A 12,827-nucleotide genomic window follows, 5' to 3' on the forward strand; every position below is an offset into this window, starting at 1 on the left:
TATGAACCACTGTCATGCCTCCCTTCTTGGGAACAACTTGAACAGGGCTCACACAGGGGCTATCAGAAATGGGATAAATAATCCCAGCGTCCAGTAATTTGGTGACCTCTTTCTGCACCACTTCCTTCATGGCTGGATTTAGCCGCCTCTGTGGCTGAACCACTGGCTTAGCATCATCCTCCAATAGGATTTTGTGCATGCATCTAGCTGGGCTTATGCCCTTAAGGTCACTTATGGACCACCCAAGAGCTGTCTTGTGTATCCTTAGCACTTGAATTAGTGCTTCCTCTTCCAGTAGATTTAAAGCAGAGCTTATGATCACTGGAAAAGTGTCACCTTCTCCCAAAAATGCATATTTCAGGGATGGTGGTAATGGCTTGAGCTCAGGTTTAGGAGGTTTCTCCTCTTCCTGAGGAAGTCTCAGAGGCTCTTTCAATTCCTCTGAACCCTCCAAATCAGGCTAAACATCTTTAAAGATGTCTTCCAGCTCTGATTCGAGACTCTCAGCCATGTTGACCTCCTCTACCAAAGAGTCAATGAGATCAACTTTCATGCAGTCTTTTGGTGTGTCTGGATGCTATATGGCTTTGACAGCATTCAACTTAAACTCATCCTCATTGACTCTCAGGGTTACTTCCCCCTTTTGGATATCAATGAGAGTTCGTCCATTTGCTAGGAAAGGTCTTCCTAGAATGAGAGTAGCACTCTTGTGCTCCTCCATTTCCAGCGCTACAAAGTCAGTGGGAAAGGCGAATGGCCCAACCCTGACAATCATGTCCTTAATCACGCCTGATGGGTATTTAATGGAGCCATCAGCAAGTTGGAGACATATCCGGGTTGGTTTAACTTCTTCAGTTAAACCAAGCTTTCTGATAGTGGATGCAGGTATTAGGTTGATGCTTGCCCCAAGATCACATAAAGCTGTCTTGGTGCAATTACCCTCTAATATGCATGGTATCAGAAAGCTCCCGGGATCTTTAAGCTTTTCTGGAAAGCGTTTCAGAATGACTGCACTGCATTCTTCAGCGAGGAGAACTCTTTCAGTTTCTCTCCAATCCTTTTTATGACTCAAGATCTCTTTCATGAACTTGGCATAAGAAGGTATTTGCTCAAGTGCCTCTGCAAACGGAATCTTTATTTCAAGAGTCCTGAGATAATCTGCAAAGCGAGCAAATTGCTTATCCTGCTCCTCTTGGCGGAGTTTTTGAGGATAAGGTATCTTGGCTTTATATTCCTCAACCTTAGTTGCTGCAGGTTTATTTCCTACAGGGGTGGTTGGAGAAGCCTTTTTAGAGGGGTTGTTATCAGCACTTGTGTATGTCTGATTCCTCACTGGCATTTGAATGCCAAGGTTAGAAGCTGGATTGGTGTTGGACGCCAACTCCTTACTTGTTCCTGGCGTTTGAATGCCAGAACTGAGCTTCCATTGGGTGTTTGACGCCAACTCCTTGCTTGTTTCTGGCGTTTAAACGTCAGAGTTATTCTTCTCTGGGCTCTTACTGTCCTCAGAGGGATTTTGAATAGCATTTTGTTCATTTCTTGGCTTCCTGCTACCTTGAAGTAAGGTATTTAATGTTTTTCCACTTCTTAATTGAACTGCTTGGCACTCTTCTGTTATTTGTTTTGATAACTGTTGTTCTGTTTGCTTCAACTGTACCTCCATATTTATATTAGCCATTCTTGTGTCTTGTAGTATCTCCTTGAATTCGGCCAGCTGTTTTGTTAGAAAGTCTAATTACTGATTGAATTCAGTAATTTGTTCTGCAGGACTAAGTTCAGTAGTTACTGTTTTAGCCTCTTCTTTCATAGAAGATTCACTATTTAGGTACAGATGTTGATTTCTGGCAACTGTATCAATAAGCTCTTGAGCCTCTTCAATTGTCTTTCTCATGTGTATAGATCCACCAGCTGAGTGATCTAGAGAAATTTGAGCTTTCTCTGTAAGCCCATAATAGAAGATGTCTAACTGCACCCATTCTGAAAATATTTCAGAGGGGCATTTTCTTAACATCTCTCTGTATCTCTCCCAAGCATCATAAAGAGATTCATTATCTCCTTGTTTAAAGCCTTGGATGTCCAGCCTTAGCTGTGGCATCCGTTTTGGAGGGAAATATTGATTCAGGAATTTTTCTGACAGCTGTTTCCATGTCCTTATGCTAGCCTTAGGTTGGTTATTTAACCACCTCTTAGCTTGGTCTTTTACAGCAAATGGAAATAGTAATAATCTGTAGACATCCTGATCTACTTCCTTATCATGTACTGTGTTAGCAATTTGTAAAAACTGTGCCAGAAACTCTGTAGGTTCTTCCTGTGGAAGACCGGAATACTGGCAACTTTGCTGCACCATGATAATGAGCTGAGAATTCAACTCAAAGCTACTGACTCCAATGGAGGGTATACAGATACTACTCCCATATGAAGCAGTAGTGGGGTTAGCATATGACCCCAGAGTCCTTCTGGACTGCTCATTTCCACTTAGGTCCATGATGGAAAAAAGGGAATTGATGTGAATTGCAATTAAAATATATTTTTATTTTTATTTTATAAAAAGAGAACGAATAAAAAAAATGAAATAAAATAACTAGAACTTAAATATAGATTTCGAAAATTAAGAATAAAAAAATTAAAACTAAAATAATTACTTAATTAAGAAGATTTGAAAAACTTTGGATATGATTTTTGAAAAAGATTTTAAATTTTGAAATAGAAATCTGAATTTTAAAAGCAATTTTCGAAAATTCACTTTAAAATAGAGAGAGAATATATTTTTTGATTTTTGAATTTTATGATGAAAGAGAAAAACACACAAAAGACACACAACTTAAAATTTTTAGATCTAATGTTTCTTATTTTTGAAAATTTTGGAGGGAAACACCAAGGGACACCAAACTTAAAAATTTCAAGATCAAAACACAAGGAAGACTCAAAAACACTTTGAAGACTCACAAGAACAACAAGAACATGAAGATAGAACACCAAACTTAAAATTTTTAGAAACCAAAATAAAATTTTCGAAAACTAAAGAAAAATCAACAAGAAAACACCAAACTTAAAGTTTGGCACAAGATTTATTCAAAGAAAAATTATTTTTGAAAAAGTTTTTTTTAAAAAGAAGGTAGCCAATTACCAAGAACATAAGCACAACGCTCTAACCAATTGAGCTATAAATTTAACGTGTTCTAATAAGGTATTTAATAAATAAAGATTTTTTTTAAATTGATATTTTGAAAAAGCACAAGAAAAACAAAAAAAGACACAGAACAAGAAAAGCTAAAGATCAAACAAGGAAAATAAACAAGAACAACTTAAAGATTAAGAAAGAACAACGAACACAAATTCGAAAATTTAAAAGAAAATAAATAAAAAAAATACAATTGACACCAAACTTAAGATATGAAACTAAACTCAAATAGAAAAACTCAATTATTAGTTTATAAAATTTTCGAAAAAAATTAAAAAGAGAAAATAAGGATTAAAAAAAATTTCAACCAAAAACAATAATAGAAGACTCTAAAACAAAAAGAAAAAATTTTTCCTAATCTAAGCAACAAAATAAACCGTCAGTTGTCCAAACTCGAACAATCCCCGGCAACGGCACCAAAAACTTGGTGCACAAATTGTGAATCACACTTTTCACAACTCGTACCACTAACCAGCAAGTGCACTGGGTCGTCCAAGTAATACCTTACGTGAGTAAGGGTCGAATCCCACAGAGATTGTTAGCTTGAAGCAATCTATGGTTATCTTGTACCTCTTAGTCAGGATATCAATTATAATTTTCAAGTTGAATTACGAAGAATAAAAGAGCAAGAAATAAATACTTGTTATGCAGTAATGGAGAATATGTTGGAGTTTTGGAGATGCTTTGTCTTCTGAATCCCTGCTTTCCTACTGTCATCTTCTTCACGCACGCAAGTTTTTTCCTATGGCAAGCTGTATGTTGGTGGATCACCGTTGTCAATGGCTACCATCCGTCCTCTCAGTGAAAATGGTCCAGGTGCGCTGTCACCGCTCGGCTAATCATATGTCAGTTCTCACTCATGCTGGAATAGGATTCGTTGGTCCTTTTGCGTCTGTCACTATGCCCAACCTTTGTGAGTTTGAAGCTCGTCACAGTCATTCAATCCCTGAATCCTACTCGGAATACCACAGACAAGGTTTAGACTTTCCGGATTCTCAAGAATGCTGCCAATGGATTCTAGCTTATACCACGAAGATTCTGATTAAGGAATCCAAGAGATACTTATTCAATCTAATGTAGAACGGAAGTGGTTGTCAGGCACACGTTCATAGGTTGAGAATGGTGATGAGTGTCACGGATCATCACATTCATCATATTGAAGTGCGAATAAATATCTTAGATAGAAACAAGCGTGTTTGAATGGAAAACAGAAGTAATTGTATTAATTCATCGAGACACAGCAGAGCTCCTCACCCCCAATGGAGTTTAGAGACTCATGCCGTCAAGGAGTACAAAGTTCAGATCTAAAATGTCATGAGATACAAAATAATCCTCTAAAAGTTGTTTAAATAGTAAGCTAGTAATCTAGGTTTGCAGAGAATGAGTAAACTATGATAGATAGTGCAGAAATCCACTTCTGGGGCCCACTTGGTATGTGCTGGGGCTGAGACTTAAGCTTTACACGTGCTTAGGCTGTTTCTGGAGTTAAACGCTAGGTCGTAACCTGTTTTGGGCGTTTAACTCCAACTTGTAACCTGTTTCTGGCGTTTAACGCCAGACTGCAACATGGAACTGGCGTTGAACGCCAATTTATGTCGTCTATCCTTGAGCAAAGTATGAACTATTATATATTGCTGGAAAGCCCTGGATGTCTACTTTCCAAAAAAATTGGGATCCCGCCAATTGGACACTTGTAGCTCCAGAAAATCCATTCCGAGTGCAGAGAGGTCAGAATCCAACAGCATCAGCAGTCCTTTTTCAGCCTGAATCAGATTTTTGCTCAGCTCCCTCAATTTCAACCAGAAAATATCTGAAATTACAGAAAAATACACAAACTCATAGTAAAGTCTAGAAATATGAATTTTGCCTAGAAACTAATGAAAATATACTAAAAACTAACAAAAACATACTAAAAACTACATGAAATTAACCCCAAAAAGCGTATAAAATATCCGCTCATCAATTGTACTCCTGGACTTAATTACTTTTGGAGACTTCATTTAATTTATGCCCTTTTAGGTGAAATAAAATGGTAAAAAGAGGTGATATCAGATTTTGGTATTGGATTTAGGATACACTTGGATTGTTACTTGACAGTAACAGATTTTTTGGATTTAAGATAAATTTATTCTATTTTCACTATTAGAATAGGGCCTTATCATTCTAAGTTTACTTCATTAATATTATACAAGACTACAATAATTTTATTTTTTGAAGTTAACCTCTTATATTGCATTCCGATTGATATTAAATAATATCTACAGATTTTTACCTTCACCTACCGCGCTCATGTAATTTCGGACATTATTAAAGGATATTACTCTCAGCTGTGGCCTTCATGGGAAAAATACCATATGCTACTAGGAAATTTTGGTGGAAAAATTTTGAAGTAGGTTTTAGAGAAACATTTAATCTTTGTTAGTAGATTAAGAATTAGTTCTAAGTTTGAAAAATTTAATATATATCAACTTGTAACTATCTTACTTGTGTTGATTATCCAGAGAAAATATCAATTTGTTCCTCTAGATCTTCATTGGGCTCGAAAAAATTTTGAGAAGCGAGGTGCGATTTTACTAAAAAATTTGTTGGGAAAAGCGCGTGCAAGTCGTGTCAAACATCAATGGATAGGAGAGGTTGTGTGGGATGCTTTCTGTGCTTATTGGAATACTGATGTTGGATTTCTACAAAAGAGTGCACAAGGCAAGTTAAATTGAGCACCTGATTGCAGCGGATTTGGAGCGGCTCTTCATACTACTGGCTCAATTTCCGTTATCCAACACAAAGCTAATATGGTGTGTTATAGAAAAACTTAGATCTTTTATATTATAATTTTATATACTTCAATTGGTAGTTGATACTCATAGATTTTTTAATTTATATGTTTGGTAGAAAAAATCATTAAAGAAGACTCCAACACAGTTAGAATTGTTTACAAAGACTCACAAACACAAATATGAGACATGGGTGGATAAGAAATCAAAACATGTTGAGGTGAGTCTATCTTAATCAAAATGTATATCTTTTCCTCTGTATGTATTAAACAATATTGTATTAGGGCTAGTGTTCCAGCTCATAGGATTGTTCTATTTATATGGCTATGTGCTTGGGGTTACTGGAACTCTAAATTTGAGTGATCTATTTTTGAATAATTGAGTCCTTTTTCAGTACTGTCATTGGATTGCAAAAGATTATTTGTTCGCCTTCTCTAGCAATTCTTGTCTTGTGTCACAAATTTCAATTCTTGATATCAAAGGAGTTATTCCCATCTGTGATTGTGATCCCTTCTCGTATAGAGTTCAAAGTTATCAAGCATTTGAACAATTCAAGTCACTACAATTGATGTGCATATAGGTCGTTCCTAAATCAATTAAAGTCAAACTTACTTGTATTCTTTCATTTTTTTTCCATGACATGTAGACATCCACAAGACATTGCTGGCCTTTTGTGCTAGCATCAGTTAGATGATCTTCCATTATCATATGCTACCCCTTTTCCATATTTGCTAGGAATATATATATATAGAATCCAATTAGCTTGAGAAAAATGTTTAATCTTGCCTTTTTAGTCTGTGGATACGGTAAAAATTCTCAACCCTTATGAAATTCTTGATTTATCGTGTATGGGTATTGAGTTGTTATGTTTGAATGTGATATTGTGGATTAGGTAGTATATATATATATATATATATATATATATATATATATATATATATATATATATATTGGAGCTTGATTGAGGTTTTGGGAAGCTTGGAAGTGGACTTTTGGTGCTGGAAAATCTATTTGGGAGGTGTTGAGCCTTGAAAGCTTGAGGAAAAAGTGAAATGGAAGTGTTTTATATATATATATATACCTACCATTTGAACAGTGACTCATTGCCTTAATTGTAATCATTATTTGATTTTTGGTTACTGCTCATATGGTACATAACACTTTAATTTTTACTCCCAATTAATAGTAATCATTACATATATTTTGGGGTTGTAAATGTCTAAATGATATAGATAGTAATGACATTACATACTGTGATATAAATCAGTTATAATTAGTTAGAAAGCTCACTGACATTATTCTTAGCAAATCATGATTTATTATGTACTATGATGTTGGGGTTACTTTGTAATAATCCCTGCATGCAGAGTAGAGTTTTATATTTTGTGAACTTGAACTGAACTTTGTCCAAATAGAAATTATGAAAATAACTTATAGATTGTTTCATGGCTAATTGTTCTCTTTGGGTTTGGCATGGCTAATTTTGTAAATGATATTGGCAAGATGAATTTAAGAATGCTATAGAACAGGCTACGCAAAAAGTGTCTGAAGAAGGAAGTAATGCACCAAATGAGATGGATGTGTGGTGTGAAATAGCCAGAGTTAAAAAGGAAAGAATTTATGGACATGGAATAGAATCCACTGCAATTGACAAAAGACCTAGTTATCATGGCTCCAGTTCTCAGTCATCTCATTGGTTGCAAAGGTCAGAACATGAAGAAATAATGAAGAAAATGCAAGAAGAGAACGATGACTTGAAAACTAAGTTGGAAAAGACAGAAAAAGAATTTGAAATCAATAACCGTATGCTTCAAGAAATGATGAAAAAGCTTAATTTTAAAATTTCGATTCCTCAACTAAGGTGGAGAAACAAATATAGGAGAGGATGAAGATGGTGAACGTACGTCTGAAGAGTGATTAGTAATTGTGATGCTAGTTAGTTAATAGACTTTAAATGATGTAATTAGTAATATGAGAGTGTTGTTTATTTATTATTGTTATTGTCTATGATACTAAATTGATGAGTTATTTTGATTATTGTTTAAGTGTGTTATATTATTGTGGTTATTGTTAAGTGTTGTTTACTTTTATGGGCTAAGGTGTAGGTTTTGTGTTGATGGTTTTTCAATATTTGATGGCCTAAATGTAAAAATTTAGTAAAAATGATAATTAAAAAATTAGGATCAACCATGAAAATTTGGTCACTAAAATGCTTGGTTGCTAATTAGCAATTGATTTAGTGACTGAAAGTTGGTTGCTAAAATATAGGTCCATACTTAGCGACTGAATTAGAGACTAAAATGTTGGTCACAAATTAGCGACCGAAATAATGGTCGCGAATTGGAGACCGAAACACTAGTCGCAAATTAGCGACCGATTTAGCGACTGAAAAGTGGGTCGCTATTTAGCGACCGATTTATTCAGAGACCGAATTTGCGATGGAAAATTTGGTCACAATTTAGCAACCGATACTCTTTGGTGAGGGTTTGGTGGCCTTGTTAACAAATCGGTCGCTAAAGTATAGCGACCGAAGTTGGTCGCTATTTTCTGATTAGCGACCATGGTTTTAGCGACCATCCAAATCGGTCACTATTCCAATAATTTCTTGTAGTGCATGAAAATTTTAAATATCTATTTTTTAGGATGAGAATAAAAATTTCAAATCTTGCTAATAAATATTTTTTTAGAATGAATTATTCCTCAAATTATATTTTAAAACTTCAAACATAAAAATAGTATTTTCATGGACAATTCCCAATAATAAATTGGAATTCATAGAAACAAACATCAATTAAGAAAACTTTAAATAAATTCTAAAACTCTTAGCTTTCCATTAATTTGGTAAGAAGAATGTATAGTATGGTTTTTCTTATTAATAGGTTGGTTTATATATATATATATAAGAAAAGGTTTTAAGAACCAATAGATTCCAATAAATCCTAATTAGCATTTGGCCAGCATTTGATTTTCAATACTATGTTATATTATGACTTTGTTTGGACTTATATACAAAAATACTAATGCTAATTATTAGAGTATAATTAGGATCAATTAAAATTAGTTAGTATCATTTAAATTTATGTAGTATATTTATGTATTTATTGTAGGATTTTGTACTTTTATTACTTTGATTCTTCTAAGCACCTATATATACCTTTTTACATTGTACCTTTCGATTTACACTTAATAATACACTCTTCATATTACTCTCTTATTTCTAATACGGGATCAAAAACTTAGGTTTTTTTTTTCTCTATGAAAATTAGTCCATGGCCCTTTTGTTTTCTCTTCCGACAGTGTTCTTTGTCCTTGATTTTTATTTCTTTTCCGACGTTTTGGTTCGTCACCGCCTTTACCACCATCTTCGTCTCGTCATTATGAGTTCAACGACTCTAGAACCGTCGCCAAAAACTGTTAGACATGCCACCACAAGTCCCTTCACCACCAATGTTATTCTCCTTTCCAGACTCATCCTACGTAGTCAGATTGGCCCCCAGATCAACGGCCCAGACGCTATCCACGTGTCGCGCCCACACCAGCTCGCACTCAACCTGCCACTGTGTTCGTCCGACCCGTTAGACCCGCGTCTGGACCTGATCCGACCTATTGGTTGACCCGCGTGCTCTGAATCAGCGCTGACGTGGTTTCCTCCTCCGTTCACTACTAGAAAACCACTTATTACATACGGATATTTCCGACATATTTTATCCCACAGAAATACAGACAGATTTTGCGAGGGAATTTTTGTCGGAAATAGAGAAAAATGAATTAGTATGAATTACGAACGGAGAAGAAAATATGTCGATAATTTTATCGAAAAAATTAGTTTTTTCATGGAAAATAGTTACTGACAGAAAATCTGTCTATATTTAAATGAACAAAAATGTTGCATTTTTTAAATTATTACAAACAGAAAATCTGTCTGTAATTTAAAATATTCCATTGGAAATGTTAAAATAAAGGTTTGGGGATCATGTTCTCCTCTTCATTTCGTATCACACTTCCGCGCCTTCACACTCATCCCCTCTAAATGCTCCAACGGCGGCGCCTCTCAGCCTTGCACTGCTGTCACACCGAACCTCCATTGCACTGAACTTCCATCGCACCGAGGCTCTGTAGTACCCCTTCCCGGTTCTTCTCCATCACACCCCTTCCATCAGCCTTGCTCGCGTCGCTCCCTTTCGAACCCTAATTTGCATTTCTCTCTTCGATCTCGCCACTACTTGCTTTTCTCTGTGTGTTGCTGTGTTTCTCTCTTCGATCTCACCTCAGTTGTGCAGGTAACCCTAATCTCCTTCCTCTTTCATCGCTATTTTCTTTCATTCAATTCCATCGCTAACTCTAATTATATTATCCTATGTTCCATCACTAACCCTAAATCTATTTCCTAATCTATGATCAGAACTTGTAACGGTTATAGTTCTTTATTTTGTGTTCTTATAAACTTGTTTGTGAAATCTAGGTTCCTGAATGCATTGACAAGTTAGCACAGGTAGACATTAAGCTATGGGTTTTAACTGGAGACAAAATGGAGACAGAAATCAACATTGGGTAATATTCATAGTTTTGAAGATTCGCAAACTTTTATGTTAGTTGTCGAGTGCCTAACACAATCCTCTGCTTATAAACTTGTTGTACTTAATGCTTTGTTATTTCAAATTGATATATGCTATAGTGGGTTGGGGGCAGGATCATGAAATCAAGCCATTGGTGGAGCAAGACATAGAAACTTTGTAGAAAATGCTTCCTGAGATTCCACTTTGGATAAAAAAATCTAGACTTTAATAGGGTAAGAAGCTATCTTTAACTACTTTCATTTTGGTTGAATTTTTTGGGGTTTAGGATTTTATTGAAGCAATGTTTCTTGTTTTCGTGTTTTTGTTGAAGATTGATTGGCTGAACAAGTTTCTTGAAAAGACTTACCTTGATAAGGTATTTTCATTTTGAATAAGTTTTGACCCTTTTTCATTTTTGCTTTTTACCTTGGTTGTTTGTTTGTCTTAGTGTGTTAATTGTTCTATTGTTTAGGCAATTTGCAAGACTACAAAGAATATTGCAAAGCCCATAATTACTGAGAAGATTCTGAAATACAAAATTGATTCTGTTTAGTTTGAAACTCTAACACTGGATGCCTGCCCCCAAATTTTCAAGTTTAGTAGATCAAGATTCAAGATAAAAGATATAATACTTGATACATTCATGGGTAAGAATCTCTTAGTTTTGTCCATAAGATACTAAGGATCACCAAGTTTTTGTTTTTGTGGGGGAATAAATGTGACAATTTATTAGTTATAATCTTCTTAATGTATCATATTATGTGTTATGCATATGCATTTCCCTATGAGATTCTCTTTTTTATTTCACTTATTATTTTGTGTGCAGTTTGTAAATTAGGTTTAGAAAGTATGGTTTCTTCATTTCTATTTTGTTCATGTGATTGATTATGTCTTGGTAACTTATTTATGATATGGTGTGAGTATTCTAATTCTCCTTTGATAAATGCATAATTGGATATTGATACTTGTTACGGACCGCCACGAGTCCAGCCCAACCGGTTGACAGGTCGGAGCCCCACCTATGACCCAAGCCAGATCCGTCCCTCACAACAGGGAAAACCTGACGGGTCGGTTCCCAACACCCGACCCAAAGCACGCCTGACTCGCCAACTGGGCGGCCCAAGTCACCACGTCTAATGACCGGTCTGGTCGGTACCCTCGGGGCAGCACCCGAAGCCCCGACCCAGAAAACCGGAACGACCTGCTCCCCCCACGTGGATCAGGACAGCTCATGGAAGCTCCCTGGCCAGTGAGCTAGGTCACCTATGGGCCCATCCAGCATAGTATATAAGGGAAGAGGTCAGCTCTTCCCCCAAGGTACGTAACATCTTACCTAATTTGGCTATCACCTCGTACGGACACTAACTTGATCGTCGGAGTTTTCTTGCAGGTGGCCACCCCCCCCCCCGGTCCACACCACCTCCGTCGTCGCCAGCTTTTTGACCCGCATCTCCACACCCGCTCCAAGTTAGCCCAAGGCCTCATCCGCTCATCCTCTCATTGCCCCCCGACCCGTCGAGCACCCGAGATCACTCAGGTCCCGAACATTGGCGCCGTCTGTGGGGACCCTGGAGCAGACATGGAGCGACTCCCCACATCAGAGGAACTTCACAAAGGAGGAGGGGCCCGCCTGAGTAGGGCGAGCTCGACAGCTCGCGCCGGCGAACAACCACGATCCTTCATTCAGGCAAACCAACCAATCTACACCAAGACCCCTGAAAGACGTCCCTTCGGAGGGACGGGAGCCGATAGCGCCAAGATTATGCAGGAGCTTAGACACAGAGTACAAAACCTTGAAAGAGAGCTGGCTGCGAGGAGTCGATCCCACGGAGACATCAGCCGATCCCACGGAGACGTCAGCCGATCCCGCACCCGCTCCCCCTCCCGAAGATACGAGAGCCGAGAAAGGAGTTCAACAAAGCACAAAGATGAAGTGTATACGCAGGCGACCTCCCGGTCTACCCGAGGTAGGTCCAAAAGCCACGGGGAGTCCCAAAAGGGAAAAGCCAAGGAAACGGCCGGAACCCATTATCATGGGAGCCACTCCTTTCCACCCCTCGATCCTCAAGGTCCGGCTTTCGAGGAATTTCGATAAGCCGACGAACATGAGGTACGATGGGAGTAAGGACCCCCAGGAACACCTCACGGCATTTGAAGCATGAATGAATCTGGAAGGGGTAGGCGACGCGGTCAGGTGCCGAGCATTCCTTGTGATGCAGTTCACGACACGCATAGCCAAGGTAAAACACCCGATCAACTTGCTAGGAGTTACCCAAAAACCTGAAGAGCCGACTAGAAGGTTCCTGGACAGATCTAATG

Source organism: Arachis hypogaea, chromosome 19 (genome assembly GCF_003086295.3).
Source record: "Arachis hypogaea cultivar Tifrunner chromosome 19, arahy.Tifrunner.gnm2.J5K5, whole genome shotgun sequence".
NCBI classification, from domain to species: domain Eukaryota; kingdom Viridiplantae; phylum Streptophyta; class Magnoliopsida; order Fabales; family Fabaceae; genus Arachis; species Arachis hypogaea.